Source organism: Halictus rubicundus, chromosome 3 (genome assembly GCF_050948215.1).
Source record: "Halictus rubicundus isolate RS-2024b chromosome 3, iyHalRubi1_principal, whole genome shotgun sequence".
Taxonomy (NCBI): domain Eukaryota; kingdom Metazoa; phylum Arthropoda; class Insecta; order Hymenoptera; family Halictidae; genus Halictus; species Halictus rubicundus.
Window position 1 is genome coordinate 7,502,477 of NC_135151.1, and position 25,967 is coordinate 7,528,443.

At 39.1% G+C, this 25,967-nt stretch overlaps 1 protein-coding gene across 1 annotated transcript in view; it reads right to left on the minus strand.

Moving 5' to 3' along the window:
- LOC143352547 (uncharacterized) overlaps nt 1-25,967 on the minus strand; it is a 124,016-nt gene that overhangs the window by 72,054 nt on the left and 25,995 nt on the right. The window lies entirely within an intron of this gene.

Sequence of the window (25,967 nt, forward strand, 5' to 3'; positions counted from 1 at the left end):
CGTCTCGAAAATCGAATTCGGTGCTTCGGAGGTTTGTCCACCTCCATTGATTTCCGCCTGGTTTCGCCCTCCTCCCTTGTTCAGAAAGCAACGTGGAACGGAGGGAATAGGAACCAGGGGGGAGGGGAGTCCTCCGAAGTGACGGTCGTTAAATGAAAATTGGGTTCGTGAAAAGGTGACGGCGGCTACGGTCTTCCTGCCAGACGATGGCCGGCCACTATAGTCCTCCGTGTCGTTCCCGACGATTACCTTCGAGATATATGTGACCGGCGCCCTGAAAACTTTCCTATCCGACAGCCAGACAGCATGCACCACGCCCGGGGATACAGGCTCTGTTTAGATTAAAAAGAGCTTCATCGGCACTTGGAAATATTACGAGCGACTTTTATGTCGGGACCGTTCGTTCCGGACGCCATAATCTCGTGCAGATTTAACGGCGACAGGATTCTTTCGCGAATCCTGCCTTCCGTGTCATTGATCTTCGCTTCCCGCCCTCGATTTGCATTTTTCTTCTTGTCTTTTATGGACGCTGTTGCGGGGATTCGTCCTACTCGTTCCTCGGACTGTTGCAAGAAGCACAGGAGTCGCTTAGGAATTTCTTTCTTTCTTCAACAACTTTCTAGTATACATTGAGAGCAATATATTGATACAGTGTCTACTCGATATTTGTCAAAAACACGGGTCTATCCAGGGACATATATCGGCCAGGAGATACTATATTAGAGTTTTTATCGGCTGGGCATTTGGGACATATATATAGTAAACACTGTACTCTTCAATTCTTTTAATTTTCCTGTGATCTCCAACTGCAGTTACTTATTTTTGTCATAAATGCATAAAATCCGCAGTCCACTGATGATTGTCATCTCATTGCTTCATGTGCTATTTTTTGGTGAAACTTTGTGAGTATGGTCGAGAATGTATAATTTTCCCGTGGCAGTGTACGTTCTCACAGTTTACGAGAGGATGTCCTGTATTTAATGAAATGTTGTGGTTGTGAAGGCTGTCGCGAAACCAAAAATGCTGGCAGCGTACGTGTTCATAGACGCGTTCATTTTTCGATAATGATGGAAACTTTAATTGGAAATGAGAAAATCACTTCTAACAATGTGAATGGACCGCTACGATTTAGAGACGAATTGTTTGAACGAGGACAGAATGGAATATTCGTTGAGGACAGTGTGACGATTTAAAGAATTTTGTTGCTCGCTTAAGCGTGCCGATAAACGATGCAGAACTTTTTGATGATCTGGTTTCGCAGTCTAAATTTAAAATATCTCTCCACCGTTTTCTTTTTTTAAACGGACGGAGGGTGTTGCAGAACGGGAATCGATATTATTGAAGGTGCACTGCTTGAGACTTCTTAAACAGAAAAATTGAATCCCGCAAGGTACGACTGGTTAACTATTCCTGTTTAATTGGTTATTAACTGTAACAGTCAATAATAAATCTACATAGACACTTAAATAGATTCTTTTCTGAATTTAATTTTTGGCCAGCCAAGTGCAATTTTAATGTGTATCGAGAGTGCATTCTTGGATCAAAGATTTCTTGTTTGACACAGTTCACTTTGATACTATGTATTACGCTCAACTTTGCCCTCAGCGTTTGCAACATGCGAGTGAGTCTTGTAATTATTAGCAGTACCTTGAAAGAGTCAATTTGCAATCAACTGTTACTACGTTGGGTAAGAGAAGAGTCAATTCACAATAATTTAATCTTTCGTTCATCCACAACGACGATCACAAGTCTCTAAACTACGAAACCCTTTCCTCAGCGAAGAGACGAAAAGAGAAAGTTTAAAGTAGAAAGAGAAAATTTCCTTAGCACACTTTTAGGAAGCTGTCCTCATCTCGCAGTATTAAATCCCGTTGGTTTTACGCGAGCTATACCAGACAGCTAGAAAGGGAAACGTGTAAAAGGTTTTCGCCTAGGAGAAGCGAGATTGAACTGGCCAAAATATAGGGAGTTTGCGCTCCACGTGTACACAATGCAATAGATAATATGTTTTTTTTTTTTGTTGTATTTGTTGTCTGTCTGTATTTTCGTTGGCCGGATGAAATATTCACGTGGACGGGAAAGTGGACACGGTCGCATGTCGCTCGATCCACTTTGTTACGAGCATTACAGCATCGTCGAATTTTCCGCGGCTTTGCCCCTCAAAGAGCTTGTCGGTTTCGATCGCGAAACAACGCGGTCAATTTCGGAAGAGTTTACAAGACTCGCAAGAGCCCTGTCCGTCGCCGCGCCGGACGGCAATTTCCTCTTCGCTTTCCGGCGTGGGCGTTTGCACGACCGGCACTTGCACACCGAAAATATGCGGCAAATTGGTGTCCGTATTACTCGCCGTAAATCACTGGACACTCGCACGGTGAAATATAATACGTGCCGAGGCCCGCGGCGAAGTATTTCGACACTGTTGTCCCCTGTTTTCGCACAGCAATGCGCTGTATTTCATTTAGACGGGCTCGAGTGGACGAAAAGGCTTTTCTAGAGGCTACATTGTCTGTACCATGCTAAATTCTTGCGGTATAATCAGACAAATTTTTTTTAATTTATTATTTTATATTATTTTAATTGACAACGGATTGTGCGTGTGTGACAGAAACGCGTGTGTGTGTGTGTGTGCTAAATCACTGTTATGACGCAACGAAACCTTAGGAATAATTTATGAACGTCATTATTTTATTTTTTAATTTGTTCAAGTTTTTTGGATAAAGAAGAAGTTTTCATGTAACTCATGTCTCTTGCAATTACTCCAGAAAATTTTGTACAAAAATGAATAATATCGCAATGAATAAAATCAGAAAATTTAATATTATTTTGTTTCAAATAAGTAAAAAATTAGGTTTCTTCGGTAGCCTGCATTTCACATACGATAATGTATTCAAGCAAATAATTTTTAATATTATGGTGCTAATATTGAGCCAATGAATTAACTATTTTACTGTATTAGCATGGATATTTTATTTACAGTTTGATAAACACATTGTTAATGAACAATGTGAAATCCTGGGCTAATAACAGGCGCGCTATACGTACAGTATTTACACAAAGCTGTCTATTCAATTAGCGTTCCGAGCACTTCCGTGTTTCACAAAAAAATGAGGTATTTATTAAAGAATGAGTGCCAATCCCTTCTAAGAGAATACCGTCAAGTGCAAAGTTCTGCACCCTGATTATTTGTCGACGACAGCAGCCATACAGCTGTGAAATTTGTACGAAATGATGCACTTTAATTCCTCGCTAATACTTCATCGAGTGAAATGAGTCGGTGCATGGCCGGACCAAGAGAATCCTGTTTTCGCGAAATAAAGACAAGCATTCATCCTCCTCTAATTTAAGGTCATAAAGTAATTTCCAGCTGACAATACTCAATCTCAATCTGCCATTCTGGCACCCATAAGACATAAATAATCCTCACAAACAATTTTTGAAAGACCCACCTTCACTATTCTTATTTCAGAAAAGTAATCAACAAATATTTAGTGCTGACTTAAAAATTAAACTTGAGGGAAACAATGCAAACACAAAATGATACTGAAGGGAATTCCATAAATTAGAATAAATTAGAATAAATCAGTTTTATCAGAATTTGAGAATCGTCTGTATTATTGTTTAGAAAACAACGGAGAACATTTTGAAAATTTACTATAGTTACAAAGAAATTACAAACTTTCTCGCAGTATAAGTATGACTCGCTCTACTTCTCTTTAAATATCTCCGAAACTGGTGAGCGGGTAAAAAAAAATATCCTACGAAAATTGCTCGTCTTTTTACGTACAATAAGATCCCATAACAAAAAATATAGATTTCCACTTGAAAAAACAAAGTTGACCTTCAAATGGCCTTGAAAACGTCACCCAAATAAAAAACTGATACTGCCCCCCTCTTCCCTCCTCGAAATCCTTGGAAACGTGTTTTACACTTTTCTAATATTTTTCATACTTTTCGAGATACTCGGCTGGAAAGTTTTTAAATGAACACCCTGTATTTGACGACTCAATTCATGAGTTTCGCTGCGCACCGATGTTCTAAATTCGCAGTGTTGTAGGGATTTTCAACCGAAAAAATCGCTGCCACCGGCAAGATTGCGAAAGCAGCAAAAACTTACGATAATCCCAGGACGGCAATAAGTACACCAATGCATTCCCGTTGGTTTTCTTTTGTATTTTCATCGGTTGAATTCGAACGTCGGGCCACTGCAGTGCGCGGCAGCCAGGCAGGGAATTTATTAGCTGCAGTAATCTGGATTGCTGTTTCAGTTCCATGCCGTTCGCCGGCAAGATGAATGGCTCCGAACGCATCCGCAAAGATAGGGCAGAATGTTACATTCACGATTTACACTTTTCTGGGTTTTCCAATTTCTTTTTCAATTTCTCGTGGCGCGCGCCGCGCCGGCCGGTTTCATTTCAGTATCAAGATCGTTGGTCATTCTGCTCTCGCGTTGCGTCGGGAAACTCTCTGTCCAGAACCAGAGACGCATTCTATTGCGTTCGTGAGTCCTGACGGACTCATCAACGGGCTGCGAATGTTTATGCGAGTCCCTGTTTCCATAGATTAGAGCCCCCGTATACACAGATTAATTTCGTCGCAGTTGGAAGGGAGGACGAAGATTTATTTGGTCGATCCAAGGACTTGCAAAACTAAAAACTAATTAGATTTACGAATTTGGTGTATTTATGAGGAAAAGGAGAAAATTTGAGAGAGTAGAACAAGCTTAAAAAAATGTTTAAATGTCGACGCGTTACTTTCCAGTTCATTGCAATTATTAAAAAATGAATGACATTCTCGCTTGTGTCCCCTTTGTTGTAATTCCATTGTAGACATTTTTTATTTTGCATAAAGATTTGCAGCCTAGTAATAATACTTCATTATATGCTCTATTAGATACATTGCGTAGAAAATACATCGTATTTCATGAATGCTAAAAACATTTCGTACAGTAAATGCTCGACATGTAGACTGAAAATTTATTTCGCCCGGGATAAAGATTTTTGTAGCAGAAATGAGGCAGAAATATTATGAACGTTCGTTAATGGAAATGCCAGAAATTGACGGAGGTCCACAATCTGCTCATTAGTATGTAACAATTAATATTGCTCTTGATAATCCCGCGTTGTGAATAATAATTTTAACGTTACGATATGAACAATAATATTAATAATACGTGAACCTTAATGACGCGATTGAAGTAATTGTTTTTGTAATGCTTTAACATTGTGTTGTCAATTATTATTAAATCATGTGTACGTCACACGAAAATTTCTAGAGATCTACGAGATTACCAATTGAATCGAGCGGAAAATTGAAAACGCGTGGAAGTCTGATCAATGCTTGGCTGTTTCACTGAATTCTTGAGATACAGCCAGTCTATACTACAAAGACATTATATTGGGTGGTTGTATAGAAAATTTATGGTAGCTGTAATTGCTTCCAAACTACCATGAATGCTTCAACATCTATCACGTTTGAATAGTAAAAAAACTAAATGTTAAAAAGGAAGAATTTTTACAAATGCTACAATTCTAATGTATCCACCAAGTTTGAAAAGTTGCAAAAACGTTCGAAGAAGAAGACCGAGGTTTTCGAAGATTAACTCATTGATTCCGCGATAACTGGTAAAAAAATCCCGGTCGTTTCTTTTTCCAGGAAAAAATGTGCAAACTCCCGGTACTTTTTTCCCGATCGCGGATTTGTCGAATATATGCAGCTTCCGCGATCGGCTAGATTCTCGACGGGGGCGATGGGAAATTAAGGATCAGAGTCAGCTGAAAGAGTGAAAATTATCAGGAAAGTCGTCGCTCGAGGAAGCTCTCGAGCTTTAATTAACGTAAAATCCATTAAAGTGACTCCCCGTCAAGCTTTCATCCGAGTTATCGTCATGAATACGGGATCGCGATCGTCGCCGGCGATTTACGTTTGGGAATCGCGGGGGAGAAAGTCGCAATTCAGATTGCCACGATCGATGAACCGTCTCCCTGTGCCTCTGCCGCTGGAATATCCGCGGAGATGAGTTTTGTACGCGCGTTGAAAACGAAAACAGAAACAAACAGAGGAAAAAAGTGAAAAAACAAGCTGGGAAAAAAAAGAGAAACGGCGATCGCGGAAATCATGACCAGGAGAGGCCAGGCTGTAAACACCCTTTGAATATCGCCGAATCGTTCGGCAGATTGTTTGATCGAACGATGAATCGCCTAATTCAATGGAACGACGGATCGCGGTAACGATTCGGCTGCGTGGGCGGCCACTACGGAACAAAACGTTTCGGCGATAATGAAAAGCAAACGGAACGCATTCCCAGGACACGTGCCAGTTGTTACTTCATTTTATTCGGCCCTGTTTATATTTCCGACGGATTGCACGTGCCGGTTTCATTTTTTTTTTTATAATTCGCTTATTATAGCGCGAGTAATCGCGGCGAATTGGTATTGTCGTTGGATGTACGCAGATCGAAATATAATGGACTGCTTTGCCGTGCAATCTGAATTATAATTTCGGTATTTGTTGCTCCAGCGACAACTGATTATTTTCTATTTTGTTGAGGAGCATTGTGCTAGGGATCTCTAATCGATTTTCGACGAAAGACAAACATTTCTTTCTCATCTGGAAAAGTTCAATTAATTGCGTATAAAATAATGGTATTCTAAAATTATTCGGAGGTTTTCGTTGTTTTATCATACATTTTACACGTACAGTTTTGTTATAAATGCAAATTCATTAAAGTATACGTACAAGAACCGTGACGACGATTAAGTGAAATAGTCCTACATTGATCAGACACAGCGCATTCATGTTTCCAATTATTCAATACCTGTACTATAAAAATTAAATTAGAAATGATTCGTCGGCTGAACCTCACTTTCTCGGACCGAAAATATTCAATTTTTTTAAATATAATCCTGTACACGCTTGCAAATCTACGTTATCGACATCACCGCGTGCTTGTGCTGCAATCTAGCGGCTCCGCTCTACGGACGGTACTCTTATCTGTCAAAAACGCATAACTTCTGATCCAATGAATTCCTCGCGTTAAAACTTCGATTTTTGGCATTTTCTCGTCAAGATCTACAGGAATACATAAAAAAAGTTAAACATTTTTGGTTCCAGAAGGTGAAGTTTAACCGATTCGTCTGATTATATCTTGAGAATTTAGTGAAATAGTCGAGTATTGCTCAAACTCACCCATGTTTTTAACTTACTGTTCGACATAAGCACCCCTACGTCCAATTAAAAATTATTCGACCTCCTAACAATAATTCGAATATTTTGGTCATTAACCCTTGTACGTTCCCCTGACTTATATCTGACTGTGTTTGTCTGTTGTGAGATGTATTTCTTCAACTTATGACGTTATAGATTAAACTTAGCTTGTTGATTTAACCCTTGGACGGGGAACCATTCTTACAACTACATAATTGATGATGTTGAGGACCATTCATTGATTCATTTGCCAAATGTTAAAAATATTTTTTGAAGATACTTCCTGTAGACGCGTTAATGTTTTCATTGCTCTCAATGCAAAGGGCCCGTTCATTTAATTAATACGTTAGAAGTTGAATAAGTGGACGACGATTTTGATACTCTGGGTGAAAATGGACCCAGGCTCCACCGTCGTAGGGTTAAGATGTAAAGGAAAAATAGGTGAAACGTTATATTAGGCTCTTTCATGCAACTATTTCTGCGTGTAGGAGACGTAAAAAATTAGTGAACAAGTGACGAAAATAAAGTGACATATTCCAGCGTTGATCGGACACCGGACACATTCGCGAGGTCAGTTTCGCTTTCGCGCGCAGGCAGAAGCTAGGTGTAGAATTAGTCGCGAGCTACTCAATAGACCCCGGGGAGCGTAAGTTCGGTCCCCCGAGAGCCTAACTCACCGTGTCTCGTTCTGAAGTCGACCCAGACACAACAACCACACACTCCCGAGCAGGATAGGTAACTCTTGATAGTTGCCTTCGAGGGCAGAACTCTCCCTAACTGATAGCAACTTGCCGGCAACTTGGCCCCCGGTAGCCACCGGGTTCTACCCCGAGGAGGGTGAAAGACAAGGGCCGTGAACTTCTTGTAGACGGCCCGGAGGTTTTTCGAAATTTAATCAGCCACGCAGCCAGGACGGAGTGCCGTTCATGAAAGATTCAATAACTGCTTTGTGGGCTGCAACGATGCCGAGACCCGGGAATAACAGTCGCTCTGCGTCGACTCTAAGAAAATAGTTTCCTTCTTGCGCCCCGACGCGGCGCGGCGAATTGAATTCGCTCGTTAATAGAAACGAAAGGGATCATCCCTCCCTGTATAATCGGATTGTTTGTCGCCGCGTCGAATCGACGCGACGCGAAAACACCGTGTTTATCTTGAACGTGTAAACACTTTGTCCCTATACACAAGTCCTTCTTGTACCTTTTTCTTTTTTCTATTTTGGTCTCTCAAATCTATACGCAGCAATTTTTGTTCGCAGATTCTTTTCCAAAACTTCAACGAATTTAACAGAAAAGGAAAAAATAGAATGTATTTCATGATGGTTCTCGTAAAATGGAAAATGAAATATAACGCCACCGAATTCCCCCGAATTCTCCACTTTATAATTTTCTAAAGACTCCGGTACGCTACTCTCGAAAAGCATGGAAATGTTCACAATCTACCCATCATCGTTCAAATAAGTTCCAAAAATCGACCACGTCATTTCGTACTAAACTACCGAAGAAACCCGAGGATTTTGCTGAAATAATTTTCCGAAATAAAAATGTTGATGATTAACAGACTGTCGCGGGCACGGTTCGTTCTGTAGCGAGCTCGTAGCGTTCTGCTCGTCGAGCGTGAAATTCGAGGACCGTACGGGAACGAAACTAATTTTCTAAGACGAGGCTGGCCGGCTCGACCCAGACCCGGCCCGGCCCGGCCCGGCTCTACCGACAATAAAACACGTCCTGTGTGCAGCAGGATAACAAGAATTTCTGTCGAACCTCTCCGTTTCGCGACATTCGGAAAGATCATCACGTGCCCCCGTCGAGATAAGTCGGTTACGCCGAGTCGATTAAGCTTCGAAACTTTTCGCGGAAGTTAAATGTTAGTTCGATGCGCCTTGCCCGGGAAAGTTCTTCCGAGTTTCTTCCGTCGCGTCCCTCCGCGCAACAAATCTATCCGCGTAAAGGATCTTTTATATTTATCGCGCCATTTCTCACCGGGAAGCAGACTCGTTTGTAACGAAACGTGTCCGCCGACGCATTTGCATAAAAAAAAAGACCGGGACTAAGAAACCTTTCTTCTACTTGGGCCTGATAAATACTGCAAAAAGAACGACTGTTCCGAGACCGTTCGGAACGGATTCGGAAATATGGAGCCGTTTAGTGCTTGTAACGTGCTTGGAAATGGTTTTGCGACATGTCTTCTCACTATTCTCACTCATTTTTTCAACTTCTGATATAATCATTGAGGAAAACATTTCACAGTCTTCTCGAGCATTACATAAAAAAATATTTTTGACCATTTAACTGGCTGTGTAACTGGCTGTGTTTTATCTATAAGACTGTTTTATTTGTAGAAATTTGTAATGTCTCAGACAAATTTTTGTCTGCTTGAGTGCCAGGTTGAGAAACATAACTCCTGTTTCTAGTAAGGAACTTTGAAAAGTTCGATAATTGCTTTTTGTGCTTGTTTCTAAATGTCTCTGTTTAAGAATCAATGTTAAAAATGAATATTGAAGGTCAGTTTATAAAAATTTCTGTAGTTTGACTAATTTATTGTTTTTCTACTTGCTTCCAACAAGAAAGGTAAAAAATCATGTGTATTTTAAGAATCGAATCTAAAAAGCACAAGTAAAAAGTTCACTGCTATGAATCTCTCAAATAACACACTTATACTAAAATAGATGTTAAATTATTTATGGGAGACAGATTTGAAACAGTGAAATATTAATGATGATTTTAAGATTGAGAATTATTTAACATCTATCTTAATGTATTGAATCTTTCATAAAATAATCAACGAAAATGGAAATCTACCTCAAGATTCCAAGATCCACAGTCTACTAATTCGTTCCTAAACTAATTGGATATCGAATAGAACAACTTGATCATACCTCCCATAAATATTCTATAAAGTTTTCCTCGAGATCCGAAAGCAACGAATAAAATTGTAAATCTATTTCAAGATCCACAATCTGCTAATTACTTCCACCACTCCAAGCTAATTTTGCATCGATCGAATCAAATGAAGTTACCTTGGATCCCATAAATATTCCTAGTATCATGTTGAACGTCCGAAACACTCGAAATGATTCAATTTTGGCGCCCGAGCGAATGGAAAATGAATATTGAAGAGCCTCGAATTGTCGGGCGAGGCGATGGTTTTCCCTGCGAATATCACCGACCCTTTTCCCCCTGCTATTTTCCCACTAAATTAAACGGTTAATTATGACCGTTGTTAGAGTTTCTAACGAGCACGATGAAAGGAACGACGTCGGCAACGTGCACCGCAGCCCCGAGAACCTTTTGTTCAAGGTAAATAAATTCCGAACTAATTGTACCTCGATTCGTAACACGGGAGCCGGTTTCGCTTCGGTCGGTTCGGTTCGGGATTCGTTTATTGGCTTTTCTCTTAACAGAAACCCGTTGCTTCTCTTTCGCTCGCGAACAGCCGTGTTACGAGACGTTATCGTTACTTCGGTGAATTTCATTGGTCAATCGATCAGAATCGCGACTGGGGTTCGCCAAGTTTCTTCTGAAAATCCTTGATCCTCCGATGAACATTTCCACAATTTCTTCTCGCATCCTACTTTCGAATCTTTGCAGATATTTTCATCCAATAGAGCATATGTTATTTCGTAGTTAGCGACATTTTTCTATAGGTGTAGAATTTGTGTGGTCCCTGCTTCAAAATCTCAAAGAGAAACTATGAAGAGAAACCCTTTCCAACGATCTAATGTTCACAATTAATTACATTTTGTACAATAAAAATATACAAATTTTAATGTAGAAAGAAAAACGTATGAAAATGAATCTAATTCCATTACAATTCGACTGTGGATTTTATTGATTTGAGACAATAATATGTAAGTGAAATATACAGGGTTTCTCAAAAGTGTTGTACTTCCTTGGGAAGGGTGATTCCTGAGGTTATTTGAAGTAACTTTTCCCTTTGCGAAAATTTTCTCCGCGGCTTGGTTGAGGAGCTATTAGCGAAAAACGCTGGCCAATCGGAACGCGGCTACAGCGGACAGATTCCCACTGAGCGTGGCGTTGATTGGTCCGCGTTTTTCGTTAATAACTCCTCAACGAAGCCGCGGCGAACATTTTCGCAAAGGAAAAAATTACATCGAATGACCTCAGGAATCACCCCTTTCACGGAAGTACATTTTTGGGACACCCTGTAGAACGGTAAGGATATCAGAAGAATTTATAAATGTTATCATGGTATTTTCAAACATTTCCCTTATTTTCAAAAAGGAACACATTTTTTTTTAAACTTTATTTCACACAACTGCAGTAGAATATGTTTGTTTTACACAAAAATCTAGAATAAAGTAGAAAGAAAAAATGTAGAACAAAGAGTTTATTAATTGGTTTGATGTATTAATCATACACTTATTTCCCGGAGGATTGGACACAGTCTAACAAATTCGATACGTCCAATTCCCCACAGCTTCTCCAAGCACACACTATAAAAGCGAGCAGCGTCGAAGCTGAAATAACAGACTACAACCGACTTCATCCGATGGTTTCACTGTTTCCACTTCATTTTCACTTCGAAAGGATAGTATTACTTGCCAACAGAATGTCTTAGACGCCCACAGGCAAACAATATCAAGTTAATGCAGAAACAAATGTTTATCCAATGAAGAACGAGGAGGATTAAAATGTCTACAGAGAAACAACTTGCGCTTTACCTCGCGCCCCTGTCTTCGTGTCTTTCTTTTCATTTTGAATCATCTCTCTGCAATTTCATTTAACGAGCTTCGCAGACTGATGATATTACAGCTTCTTTAAGTCTCTCTAAATGGAAATGGTTTATTAGTATTGCCCTCTTCGCTTGCAAAATAATGAAAACCTTCGGATAATCGTTCCTCGAACTCTTTTTCGCCAAATCATTTTGCGTGGAATTGTTTTTCCATGCGTGTTCACATTTGTATAGTTAGGTTCAAGCTGTTTATAGTGGAAGGTGAAAATTAGTTCGAAACTTCAGATTGTATATCAACTTGGAAATCCACTCTTTTGGAAACCATAAAATTATACAGGACATGGTTAAACTTTACCTTAGGAAACCAGAAATTTTTAACTTTTTTTTATTTAATCCTGTAGATTTTGGCGAGAGAATGCTGAAAATCCAAGTTTCAATCCTAGGGGACCGCCAGTTCAACAGTTATGTGTCTGTAAAGACGTGCGATTTTCTGCGTTTTTGAAAGGCAAGGGTGCCGCCATGACAGGCGACGGTCACCACGTACCAACATGGCGGCGCCCTTACGTGTCAAAAACGCTGAAAATCGCACGTCTTTACACACGTATAACTTTTGTACAAGTGATCTCCTACGATTGAAACCTGGATTTTCGGCATTTTCTCGCCAAAATCTACAAGATTACATAAGAAAAAGTAAAAAATTTCCGGTTTCCTGAGGCAAAGTTTAACCCAGGAAAGATTGAATATGTGGCTGGAGTATTTTTTTTTAAGAGAACGTTGTTATTTCTTCTGTAAAAGCTTCTCTGTGAAACAAGTTCGTGTACAAAAGAGTTAAATACGAGATGATTGAAGCAAGGGAAAAGATGCTGCGTTGAATGAACAAAAAGGAAATGTGTAAATAAAACTTTCAGTTAATACGCAGCATTTGACAACAGTACGCTTTAGCCAGACAAGATAACAGTGACAAAATCGCAGCTCTTTCTGACCCAGTCGGAAACATCAATTTCAGTGTTGCAGCTGTCAGTTTCATAAAAATCGCAGTTCCTCGTCAGAACGTAAACGAATAAGGCGTCGTCGCTAATTAGGGCAATCGCGGTTTCCACGTGGACTGAGAAGAATGAAGTCTACAGATTTCCCGAGCTCATGGCCCCGATGAGGAACAGTATCGTTCAAGCATGAGACTGAAATCTCGCGTAAAGCGAAAACAGCTGTGAGAACGGGCGCGTGTTAAGCCGCGAGGTCACCGAGTCGAAGAAGATTTAATTAACGAACGATTTCGCCACTTAGAGAACCCTCTGACTCTCTCTCTCTCTCTCTCTCTCTCTCTCTCCTCTTGCTTTCTCTCTGTATATACCCCCATTTGAAAACCGAGACAGCCTCGCGACGATCTGTTTCCAAGTGAAAGTGTCGGTTGAATGCACCGGCGAGCGAGCGATCCCGCGGCAACAATTGTTTCCCGTCGAATCGCCTTCGCAAACAACGCTTTCCGTAAATAGATTGTCGTCGTCGCAGACGCTTATGAAAATCCAGAATAACGGAGACACTCGAAATTAATGGAACGGTACGTTCACCTTGCCGTTTGTTTCGCGGAATTGCCTTCCCAACGTTGGAATAAGTCTCCCGAGTTTGTTTTTCGCCTTTTGTTGCACAGTTTTGTTCTGCTGGAACGAAATAATTTTCTGGATGAATTAATGCATAGTCTATTCTACATGAATTTATATATTCAATGTACCTGTACATTGAGCAAGCACAAAAAGCGATTAAAATGTTTTATCTTATAAAAAGGATAAGTCATATTTATATAGATTTTGTGCAATTTCTGTTATAATGTGCTTGATTAAAAAAATGTGTTCACTCATTTCGCATGGAAGCAACTTTATAATTTTAATAATTGCAAAATAAAAAAATACGAAACCGGTCATTTGACCGGCAGTAGTAGATTTAGTGTCGGCACCAAAGCTACGTCGAAAGGATTCCACGTGTTGCAATTTCCGGTTGTTGAGATTGCAAACATGTGTTCATGATTTATTCCAGAAATTTATTTGTTTGTTCATTGTATTAAAAATCGTCAAAAATCTGCATAAAAATGTGGAAGTTTATTGCAGTTTTAATGTCCTCTAGAATAATCATTTACGTCTTCTTCACTGACTGTGCGAGCTTCACACGTTCGTTAATCTAGTTCGCGCAAAATTCCGCTTGGCCCGGTCATCATTATGCATTATCGTTTTTTACGGACATTACAGCGAGTCGTTAACGAACGGAGGGAAACCGTGTTCAACTACGCACGCATGCCAAACAAATTTTCAATCTGAATCGGGTGTATTTTGACATTTTTCATTAGTAAAATATTCTGTATTTAAAAAATTTCACAAAAGAATCGCAAACTAGCTTCCAAATATTATTTATATGCATCAACGTTGCACGTAAATAACATGTTCGGAATATCAAATTAACTGGAATAATCATATTCAATATGATTGTAGGAATATTCATTGGTAGTATTTGGTATCGAAAACTTTTTTCGAAAATTTTTCGATTCCTGTTAAGGACAATTTTTTTCGTATTATCTTTCATAACTTACACTCAAACTGGAACTTTTCTTAATTGGCTCTCCGCGGAACTTACGATGCGAGAGAGTTTTCTTTTTTTTTTCTTAAAAGGGGTTCCACCGTCCATGGTTTAAATAGAACCTATTATAAACTTTCATAACTCTTTCGACTGCTGGTACAAACACTTCACATACCGGAGGAGAAGCTCTCTGTCAATTACCACTGGAAATGATGGCAGCGAGTGTTGTAATGGGGGTTCTGCTGTATTATTTTACGATCGCGGTGAGCGGAGTTATTTCTCGGCGAGCACGAGTTCGTTTGCCGCGCGTTTCTCGAATTGTGGAAGCTTAATTCATTGTTATTGAATCTGCTCTCCTAACCTCTACTTAAAAACGAAACTTCCTTTTTCGGTGAAGAAAATGCAACCTCTTTTTACGGAATCCCATAATTCAACTCTTCGGAAACACCTCTGCAAAATCTGTAAAATCGCAGTGCGCTAAAATTCATAATATTTTCTTAATCAGAGGAGTAGATTATGTTTTAAAATTGAACATTTAACGTCGGATCTAGATAGACTACTGACATTTTTTAATTCTCACAATTTCGTCTTTCCCTCTCGTTCATTTTGTTTGTCTCGTTTTGGGAGGCCCTTCGAAACCACCTAAACATATGTGCTAACAGTATCGATGCTTCAGAGGCGGTATTATCACCGAAAATGTCGATCACGATTGATTATTTGCTTTAAACCCCCGAGTGCTGTGCCGGAGTCATTCGTGACCCGTCGCGGTAGGGATAAGCTCGAGCGACCGTACAATTTTATTCCGATATAAGACGACGCTTTTTATTTCGAAATAAGACAATCGCTGTTCCCTCTTCATCTTCTTCATCCGAAATGCAACGAAAGCCGGTCCCGAGCCATCGCCTTATATCGAAAGAAAACTCTAGTGAAATGTCGGCGTGGGTCCGAGAGTTAATAAGCACCGTAGAGGAAATTAATCAATTTATATTTTGAAAATTAAATTAGATCGCACATTCAATTCTGATAGATTCTGAAAGAATCTACTTCATAACTCGTATATTAATTTATATAACAACAACAGTTCGTATAGGTTGTATTTCAGCAGGAAAAATTGCAATTAAGAAAGAAAAGGTCTGCTTCTAAGTAAAATCGAGTCGACAACTGCACGCGGATTAAAGAGGTTGTGAATTATTCAACCGAAATCGTCGGAAATTATTTATACGCAGTTCACAGTCGGACCGAAGGATACAGGAAAAATAAACTGGCACACGCGTCGAATTGAATAATTAAAAACTCCGTAGTAGTTATCTGATAATTGTCCCGCCGGTGTGGAATTAATTAAATCGCAGAATGGGAGCGTAGTTTAATCGACTTTTGCATTAAACTCTAATGGGATGGAATAACAACCGGAGAAGTAACAGAAATGGGAGAAAAAATGTTGGAAGGTAAAATTGTTGTAGGTGGTTAATGATGTTCGTTTCGTGAGATAAACACACGGGTCGCTTTAATCGTTTATACTGTGAATGATTTTATTCTTGGTTCTTGTATGCAATAACAACGCAGTGAGAGCATCTACAGCAGTTAGAGTACTCTCTAAAGTTTAGAAAGATTTAAATAGGAAAAAATTTTTTGAAGAAAGTTCTCCAGTTTTCGTGAACAAAATTTCCCAAAAATGTACGAAATAAAATATGTTTAGACATTTAGAAATGCGAGCACGTTTATTCTTTAGCGAGCCAGACAGTTGAAGAATCTCACGGATATAAATCTGAAGTCGGCTCTTGCAAGTATTCTCTCCATCCTCGGTGTTTTTCCGCGCGCGCATTAATTATGCTCGTGGATTTCGCCATGGTATTTCGCGGGACTGGAGTACTTGCGCGTTTGAAAGGCCTCTTTCTCCGCCAGTCGGACTAAATGAAGTGGCCATTTTGCCGAGACTAATTGCCATTGAACGATTCAGACGGTAGTCGCTGGTAATTATTTAATAAATGTTGCAATTACGCGTTACCGTGCCGCTTTTCCCTTGGCCAATGAGAAACCTTTAACGAAACGTTTAAAACGAACATTCACCTTTTGTATTTCCTGCAAGAAGCTTATCGTTTTCTCGTAACTCAGTTTGAACATCTAATCAATACTTCAAAGATTGTATCTGTACTTTGATAGAGAGAGTGGTATTTTCAACTACTTTTGTTATTCGTCCTACGATGGCCAGAAAGGTGAAAGGATCTATTAAAGAATTAGTAACATGTCTGGAAGTATCTTAAAATATTGTATTTGTACTTTGATAGAGACAGTGGTACTTGCAAATAATTTTTTATCAGTTACGAAATGGACAGAGAGCCGAAACCATTTATTTAAAAATTAGCAACACATCTAAAAGTGTAAAATACGTAAAAACATCTTTCATAAAAAAAAAAATAGAATGAAATATATAAATATATTTAAATGCAGCAAACTCACAGCAGAGAGTATCAGTTTCAGTGTAAAGCTGTGTAGAAAAATTTGAGCTCGTACAAATGTTAATGAATGAATTGCAAATGTGGATTTCCATTTAGCAGAAAATGTTCCATTATATAAAAGCAAGCGCAATCTATCCACGATCGTACAGCGTTCTATTAGCTGCAAGAAACAGGGTCGAAACGTGAAGTTAGGGTGTTCCGATGCATGACGCGTTAGTTGCATGTTACAGCAGTGCGCAAGACACCTCTGGCAAGCCCCGACGTGTGTTTGACACGACTATGTTAAGTTCTCTCACTTAGCCGTTACAAAATTGCACAGACCCACGGTAAATCTTTTACAATTCATCATTTAGAGCACGCGTTCCGCCGGCTCATTTATCATGGACGCAGGCGCTCCTGAAAATGCTCCTTGCGTTTTGATTGATATCGTCCACACAAATATGGTAAAAATAATTCACAAATAAAGTAGCACGTAGCTCTATCATCAACTGTATAGTTGTCACAATGGTCCCCGATTATATTTTTAACGTGAAAAATATTTCATAAAATCTCGCAGTCATACATATTGCCATAGACCCAAATGGTACCTTCGAAACGCACTCGTTCAGTAAAAGTATCTCCAAAACTACATTAAAAATAATTGATAATTAGTATAGTTCTCAAAGATACTCCCTGTCAAATTCCGATGTTAAAAATGTTAAATAAAATATCGTAGCTATGCAAATTGCCACAGAACCAAATGGTACCTTCAAAACGCACTCGTCCAGAAAAAGTATCTTCCAAAACAACATTAAAAATAATTGACAAATAAAATTGCAGACGGCTCTATTATAACCTGTATAATTCTCAAAAACGTCCCCTATAAAGTTGCAATGTTAAAGGTATTAAATAAATTATTCTAGCTGTGCAAGTGATTCCAGAAGCAAATGTGGCCACCAAAACGTTAAAACTTCTTCAAGACTTAAAACCGTATCCCGAGACAATTTCGCTCCACAGTTCCTCAAGATAATCATTTGCTATACGACCATACTAACCGACCACCCGGTGCATTCGCACCGTCATTATCGCGAGACAGTTCGAACGCGAGCGTCCTATCTGATAAGCGCTGCGAAACGGAACAGAGGTGTGCAAAAACGGACGAAGATATTTTCCTCACTGGAAAACTTTCTGCCCCGTCGTATCGTGAAACCATAAAACGTTATCGTAGCCAGACGACGGTTGTTATTTTACGTTTCCTAGCTTTCGGTGATCCCGGCTCTCTCTCTCTCTCTCTCTCTCTCTCTTTGTCTCTCTCTTTGTCTCTCTCCCCGCAAAACATCAACTTCCAACCGAGGCAACAACGAGTTGCGATAAAAATTTGTCGGATATTTAACTGGCCGTGAATATGATTTACGTTCGCGAATTTCGTTCGGGAAGGTAAGGGGAAGAAAGATTGATTTTATTCCATCCCTTGTCGTTCATCCCCCGTATTATTAGAAAAGTTTTACCTCCTACTCCACCTCCCCCTTATACTACCTCCCGTGCAGAAAACGCCTTTGCAGTTTTTTTTTTTTATGGGACATCCGATGTAATCATTCCGAGCTCGCCGTTTATTTCGCTGCTGTCGTGCACTTTGTCTCGGAAACTAAACTTAACGCCTCCATCACGATCTTCTTAAAAATTAACTCGGTGCTAGAGTGATCGTTCTTTCACCAGCAGAGCGTAAAAAGTGGAAACTCATGCTGGAACTTGGGAGGTTTGTTGCGTGGAGCTGTAAACATAGTTTCTTTCAGTGGATTGGACGAACGGACGTTTATTGTGTCGTGCAATTTGTAAGACAAGATTGTTTTCACTTTGAAAGGGCTCTATTTTAACACTTCGACCCGTTGGCTGTTGTTTAACCCATTACGATTCAACCCAGAACGATTCTCTTTTATTTTATAACTTGCCACGCCATCGTATCATTCAATTATGGACATATATGGATTTGTTTGTATTTGTAATGCATTTCTTTTTTTAATCAATTTAACGAATTGAAAAGGACACAACAGTGTCGTTAATTCTTGAAATATTTTCACTGTGTCGCATTTGTTCTACTCCTTCTTGTCACGTGGAAAGTCGTGGAAAGTTAATAATCAACAGGCAACTTTTAATTTAATTTCTTTAATTTCTTGGTCAATTTTTTAGTGGCAACGAGGAGTATGATTTAATGACGCTTTCTCCCTTGTTTGTTGCCGGAAGGAAAATGATTAAATTCGTTTTTACCGCGGCAGAGAATCCCGTTAGCAGGTCTCCGGTTGGCAGCAGACAATCGCGACAGCTTCTATTAATTAATACGTATTGAGTAATCACAAAATGGGTCGAACGGGTCCATGGTGTTATTCAAGCGGACGTTACCGTTAATCCTATCTGAAAACCTGCGACAGGGTATCAATTTAGTGCAACGGGAGTATAATGCACAAGTGTGGATTTATCGGCAACTCGATATCAAGTGTTAATTAAACTCTTGTGACCGCATTTCGCATCTTTCGTCAGCCCGTAATCTTTCATGGTTTGTGCAACTCATTCGAAAAATTGACACAAACTTGAAAAAATGCTCATTGCGCGGCGCAACTCGTTTGGAAAATTAATTCAATCTTGAAAGTGTGAATAAAAGCGTTTCAGTTGTAGCACGTGTGAAATATTCACATTTTTAAATATGGTAGTATGGGGAAGAGAACAGAGTGGAGTACAAACTCGAGTTTTTGAGTGAGAACTACTGGTGCGAACTGAATTTTCACCAAAAACGATCCTTGGGACAGCCGACAAGGTTTCAGTGGTTGGGGGGGGGGGGGGGCGGTGCCTGATAGCGGAATCATTATAAAAACGTCGAGCACCATGTGCTTTTAGTATACTTCTTCCGAGCTGTGTGAATTTTCGTGCGAATTGTCTCCTGGACCGAGACAGTTCTTTGCAAATGTCAGTACATATCTATTTGACAAGAAGCGAAGTGCAACGGCGTTCATGTCATCAAGATGTTTACAAAGAATGTTAACACAATCAGCAATTCTATAATTCATTTTAACAAATATGAAATTATACATTGTCTATCTTCATGCGAACACCATAAAACAGTCGATGTAAATGAAAGATCAATTAAGAAGGAAGTTGAATTAATTAAAAGAAACAAGATCCAATTTACTTAGATGTTTCGCAATTTTTATGACAGTGTACGCTTGAATAATTTCCCATTAATGTGACGTTTACAATTTCAACAATTGTGAAAGAAAAACCTGATCGTTTCATACTGACTATTTGAATATTAATTTCCATTCTCACAGAAAGTGATGGAATGGTTTTAGAATATTGTGTACCTATCTTGCACGTGAATAATGACTAGACTGCGGTATTTTATGCAAAATAAAGATGTTCTGCATCGATTGCGAGAGACTGGAGCCAAGATACACATTTCATTCTTGTCTGAATAATTTTAGCACGTTAAAAATATTATATTGACGTTCTTAACCCTTAGCACTCGAATGACGACTGCAAGGCGCCACTAAAAATTGCTGTATCATTATTCAAAATATTTTTTACATTGTTAAATTTGTTTGTATTTAATAAATTACTAAACATTTCAGTATTGTACGAGTAAATTGCACCATTTTCGTATGTAAAACACGAAAAAAATATATATGGAAGGGAAATATTCTAGGTCGGAAGAAATGTTTCGTTTTAGAGTTAAAATGGCTTCGAGTGCAAAGGGTTAACTTATCTCAATCGTTCTACAGTTTCCAGTTGAGCGCACTTGTTTTTACCATGAATGCATAAAATCCGCAGTCTAGCAATGATTAATTATTTTAACGTTTCTAATTAAAATGACAAGCAGCTCGTACACAATGTCCAGCTCATATCAGCGACAAGCCAAACGTATCCAAATTCGATCGCTATCATCATAATTAAAGGATAGGTTAAAGGGCAGGCGGATAACAATATACAACGCAGCATGCATGGTTTCTTGCGCCATATTGTTGCTCGCTGTTAGTGATGTACGCTATAAACTTTGCGAAATTTCATTAGCATAGCCTTTCTACAGGGGCGGCAGGCATTACATTACCATACACACACATACACACACACACAATTCAGTAAACTATGGAAGGACTATGCTAGATATAATATTATTTTCTATCGAGTTACGCGACTGACTTATGGTTTCCACAGTACACGGCTTTTAATTCGCAATCATCTCGCGTTCGAATAATTCAATTAGATTTGTAATTGCCGTTTACACGCGCGACCGCGTGACGAAGGCTGCGTGTCTACAATCGTATTTTCGACTCGTTCGATCGGGAATTAACTTTGTTTAACATATTGTGTGCTATTCGTGGTTAATTATACACGTGTAACGTTCGGCCTGTAAACATGCGGTATTGCCGAAGTGCGGCTGTCAGCTGGTGTTAATGCCATCGAAAATTAATATTGTGACGATTAATGAACTTTATATGTTGCAATTATGAAAGATTAAATTGATATTAATAGAATTTGTTTTGGTAACGACTCGAGCCATTGATATATTAGTATAAATAAAATGCGGAGAACATTTTCCTGCGAAAGTGAGATTAAATTTAAATCAATGGGATTTATTTTAATAACAGCTTCAGGCATTGATAGATTATACGAAAAGCAGAAAATGTACACATTCCTGTCAGCACGAAATTAAATGTAAATTTCTTTAATTTATTTTAATAAACACTTGAATTATTGATATATTAAATACGATGAACATATATTAAATAAAATGCAGGAAAATGTACTTTTCTGCGAAGATGAGATTAAATTTAAATTTGTACAATTCATTTTGATAGTAACTCGAGTAATCGGCGCATAATATAACAAGAAAAAAGGCACAACATTTTTTGCAAGATTTTTCACATTTTTTTTTCTTTGTTTTTATAGTTTAATCATATCCTCCCACTTTTGTCCTTGATAAAAAAAATTGCTTCCCATATTAAAGAACGATGACGAATGCTGTCAAGTATTAATTAATTGAGTATAATACTAATCGACTTTTTCTCAAACAAATACCGATTACGAGAAATAGATGAAACTCATCACACAAGATCGTTACCACCGTTCGTTTTCGCAAGAACATTATTTTTCCAACGATGGGAAATTAATTCACCATTAAACGCTTCAATTAACATGGATTTATGCCGCAGCTATGCAATAAAATTACTCGGTTGTTTTTCCAGAAAAATTGATAAGCAGCTGCCTCGACGGAGATTGAACAAGATCGATCCCGTATCCAAGGTTTTCTAAACGGAATCAGCTTTTCCCGAGCACGTATCCGATACCGCCCGTTAAACTTTTTTCCAGGTACGAATTTTCGGTGTTTATGAATTCCAGAGATAATTCCTGCTAACGATGCTGCTCTCGCGAATTTTCGTGAATTTGGAGAACGACTGAAACAACGAAATACATTATATTCTCGTATCCACGTGTTTCATCTTCGTTCGCGCTGCGGAATATTATTATTTCGTAGTTTATCGTTGCAATGGCGTACTTGCTTTATTCCTGTGTGCTTGTTATCAACGCTTTTGCAACTGTCCTATCATTGATCGTTAAATGTTCCCGTGAAAGGTCAGACGGCTCAATTCACTTTCGAATCCGCTGGTGTTCGAGTTTCCATCGCTTCGGTAACACGAGCTGCTCAGATTGCAGTTCGATCTCTGCCCTATGCAGATAAATAATCTTCGTGTTCGATGGTTTTGAAGATTCGGTCACGAGACGACAATTTCCGGCTTGGTACAGCAATAAATGGCCCAGCATATTTCAGAGAAAATAGTAGACTATGGTAGCTTCAATTAATTTATTATTCCGTCTTTGTGTTCGATATCTTGTGTTCGAAATCTTGATCTAAGCCCTCGGTTCCGTGCTGTGACATAGATCGTGTAGGACTACTATTTTGTGATCGCGTCGACCGTGCCAAATGTAGAAAAGGACAGCGCGTCTAAACATGGACTGCGCAGCCGAAGGCACTACATACCGTCAATTAGACCACTAAATACCCCCCCCCCCCCAAGTAGTATGCCCCAGTGGAGGGGATAGTCTAACTGACTAAGATCGTGTAGCTCCGCTCGCTCGCTTAAATCAGGACTTTACGAAGACTTTAAGACTTTACTTTTATTTTTTTGTAGAATTATTTGGAGATATTTTATATTTAATTTTAAGTCCAGCGGATATTTAAAGTGCACTTTCATTAATCTGTGTGTGCCATTTCGCAAATATTTTTCATTTGATTCTTGCACTCAATATTTTATTTTGATTTGGTATTTTATATTTAATATCCAGCGCAATGGGTATTTGAAATGCATTTTTATGTCATTTCGTAAATCTTCTTTAAACTGAATGTTGCAAGTGCAGTTTTCATCGCTCCACATTTGTGCTCGATATTTAATGAAATATGAAATACTAGATTTATGTACACTGGATGGTTTAGGTGCAATTTTTTAAATCTGCGTGTATCACGTAGCAAATAGTCTTTGTGGAATTATTACCACGAACATTCGTGATTCGAAATCATGACGCAAAATGGATCACACATTAGAATTAGCACGTCCACGTTTCTATTTGAAAAATAGGTCCAATTAGTAGATCGACGTCTATAATCAGCATGCAGTCAGTGTAATACAAAATTCAATTAACTTGATTGCCACGACAATAGCGCCATGAAATTCCCGCATCAATTTAACATGTACGCTGCGACCTCTGTTAATAATTTACATTCGCGAATCCGGAAGCGTACATGTCGCCAGAGAGACCGATCATTTCGCTAGTTATGGCCTAACAGCGATACGAATCCTGGTCGCCGTCACCTTCGATAATCAATCTTGTATCTTGAAATAATGAATCCTAAAAAAAAGAATAGGGGGTAGGATTTTTCAATTCCAAAATTTTCAAAATGTCAAAAATCTATCAGAAATTTTGCGTTGTCTAAAAAGATGATGGATAATTTTTCTAACTATAATTTTTCTTTTTCTCGTCTAGGATATTAAAATTGTTTATGATCGTCCACGAAAAAATGCCTAATTCTTCTTACTATTTAATAATAAGATTAACGATAATTAATAAGAAGTAACTAATTATATTTACAGACAAGCCGCTTAGAAGAGATGTAGAGATTCCCAGGTTCCACGATGCGAGTTTCCAGGATCTTCGAATTAATCCCTGCGCAAGCGATCTCACGCGACCTCTCTCTCGCGTTTTCATTAGCAATCTATGCTGCGTAGGTTGCACATGCCATGATATATCACGGCTAACGGCCAATAATAGTAGTCGATGCTGGTTAGGGTATAAAAAGGCGACGGAGATGAAGCTAAAGGAGACAGAACACTGGGAACGGCTAATTCGATCCTCGTCGGATCGTAATAAATCCAACGGGGTTGCCTCGGCACGTGAACACTTTATCTATTTAGTGGTTCGTATTCCAGGCAGGCGTGTACTGGGTGCTCAGCAACCTGTGTTCTGACATGTCTTAACGATTTTATCACCAATTCACCAACCACAAAATGGTAGACAAAATCGGAACAATTTAATCGATAAAACGAACCGTGAAAACGCTAGACTTTTTATCTTCTGAATTTAATGTACACGATCGATCAGGATAAACATTAATTTCTCACGTCGAAAAACAAGAACACCATTGTTTATATCTTCACTAAAATACTTTTGCTTTTAGACTGTTAGTGATTCTGTAAGTAGAATAGACAGGTTATGATCAGACATACCAGCCCATCAGCGTCCTATACATACAGCTTCCTATATCCATTTCTAACAAATCTTTTTCAACGAGAAAATTAGTACATATTCCTTAAACATGAGGCAAATTATCCTGAAAATTTCAAACCGCACCGTTTTATAATTTCTTAGAGAAAAAAATCATAGAAATCACCTTACTTCTAATGTGCATTATTCCACCCACGCGGACGATTTTCCGGCGTTCCGAGGTTTTCCCTCGGAGAAGGCAGTTACCAGGTGTTTATCGAGGGACAACGGGGTAATGCGCGCTTACCTACATGGCATGTGTTCATGTACGTATCGAGAATGCCCGAGGAGGACGACCACCGGGTACACGTGTATGCAATATGCATACACATCCCCGCGCACAAGCTCCGAGTCCGTAACGCTGACTCGAAATTGACTCGAGCACATCACTACCGACGCGACGACAAACTTTCGGCAAACACTGCTCTACTGGAATCGTTTAATTGCTCTATACTGGCTCGCAAAAGTTTTCTATTGCCTATGGCACCGGCAACTTCCGAGACTGTAAATTCTCATGGTTTTTTATCCGATGTCGTGTTACATTGGCAAACACATTTTTAATTCCTGAAGCGTTGGACTTGGGCTAGACTGCGGATTTTATGAATTTATGGTAACTTTTAGTAGGTAACATTTAAAATTGTAAAAATAAAATTAGAAGAATTACAAAATATCAATGTACATTATCTGCAGCTTATTGAAATTTTTGAAACTTTACATTTCTTTTATTTGGCCACTGTCTCTTACAATTGATGCATAAAATTTTGATTTTGAATAAAGATTCCCGGTCTAGGGCATTTTGAACGAGTCATAATCGATCCATCGAAATTCTAATTTTGTGTTAACGAATTCGCATCATACTATTTGTATTGACTATATTTGTAGTGGGTATAAGACCAACGTCGATCTGAATGGAGTTGGTTCTAAAATGTGTACGGAAATAATATGTGGAGAAACCATTGATTTTGGGTATCCAATAAATGTCGTGCAACTTTAATGGTTGCAACAGGACGCGTGACGTGCTGGTACGTTTATGGACACTCTGGTTATCAAGCGACAGACGAAATTGGACAATGAACGGACGCTTGATTGTAATCATGAGCTGTGAGAGATCAAGCCCAACTCGTCAATCGAGATCTTTCGGAATTGGCTATATCGCGTCACGCAAAGCCAGGTCGTCGACAACGCGACCGCGGTTGCGGTCGCATACGTCCACGTTCAGGGAGAGCGAAGAGAGTAAGAGAGAGCGCGAGAGAGACGCAGTGAAAA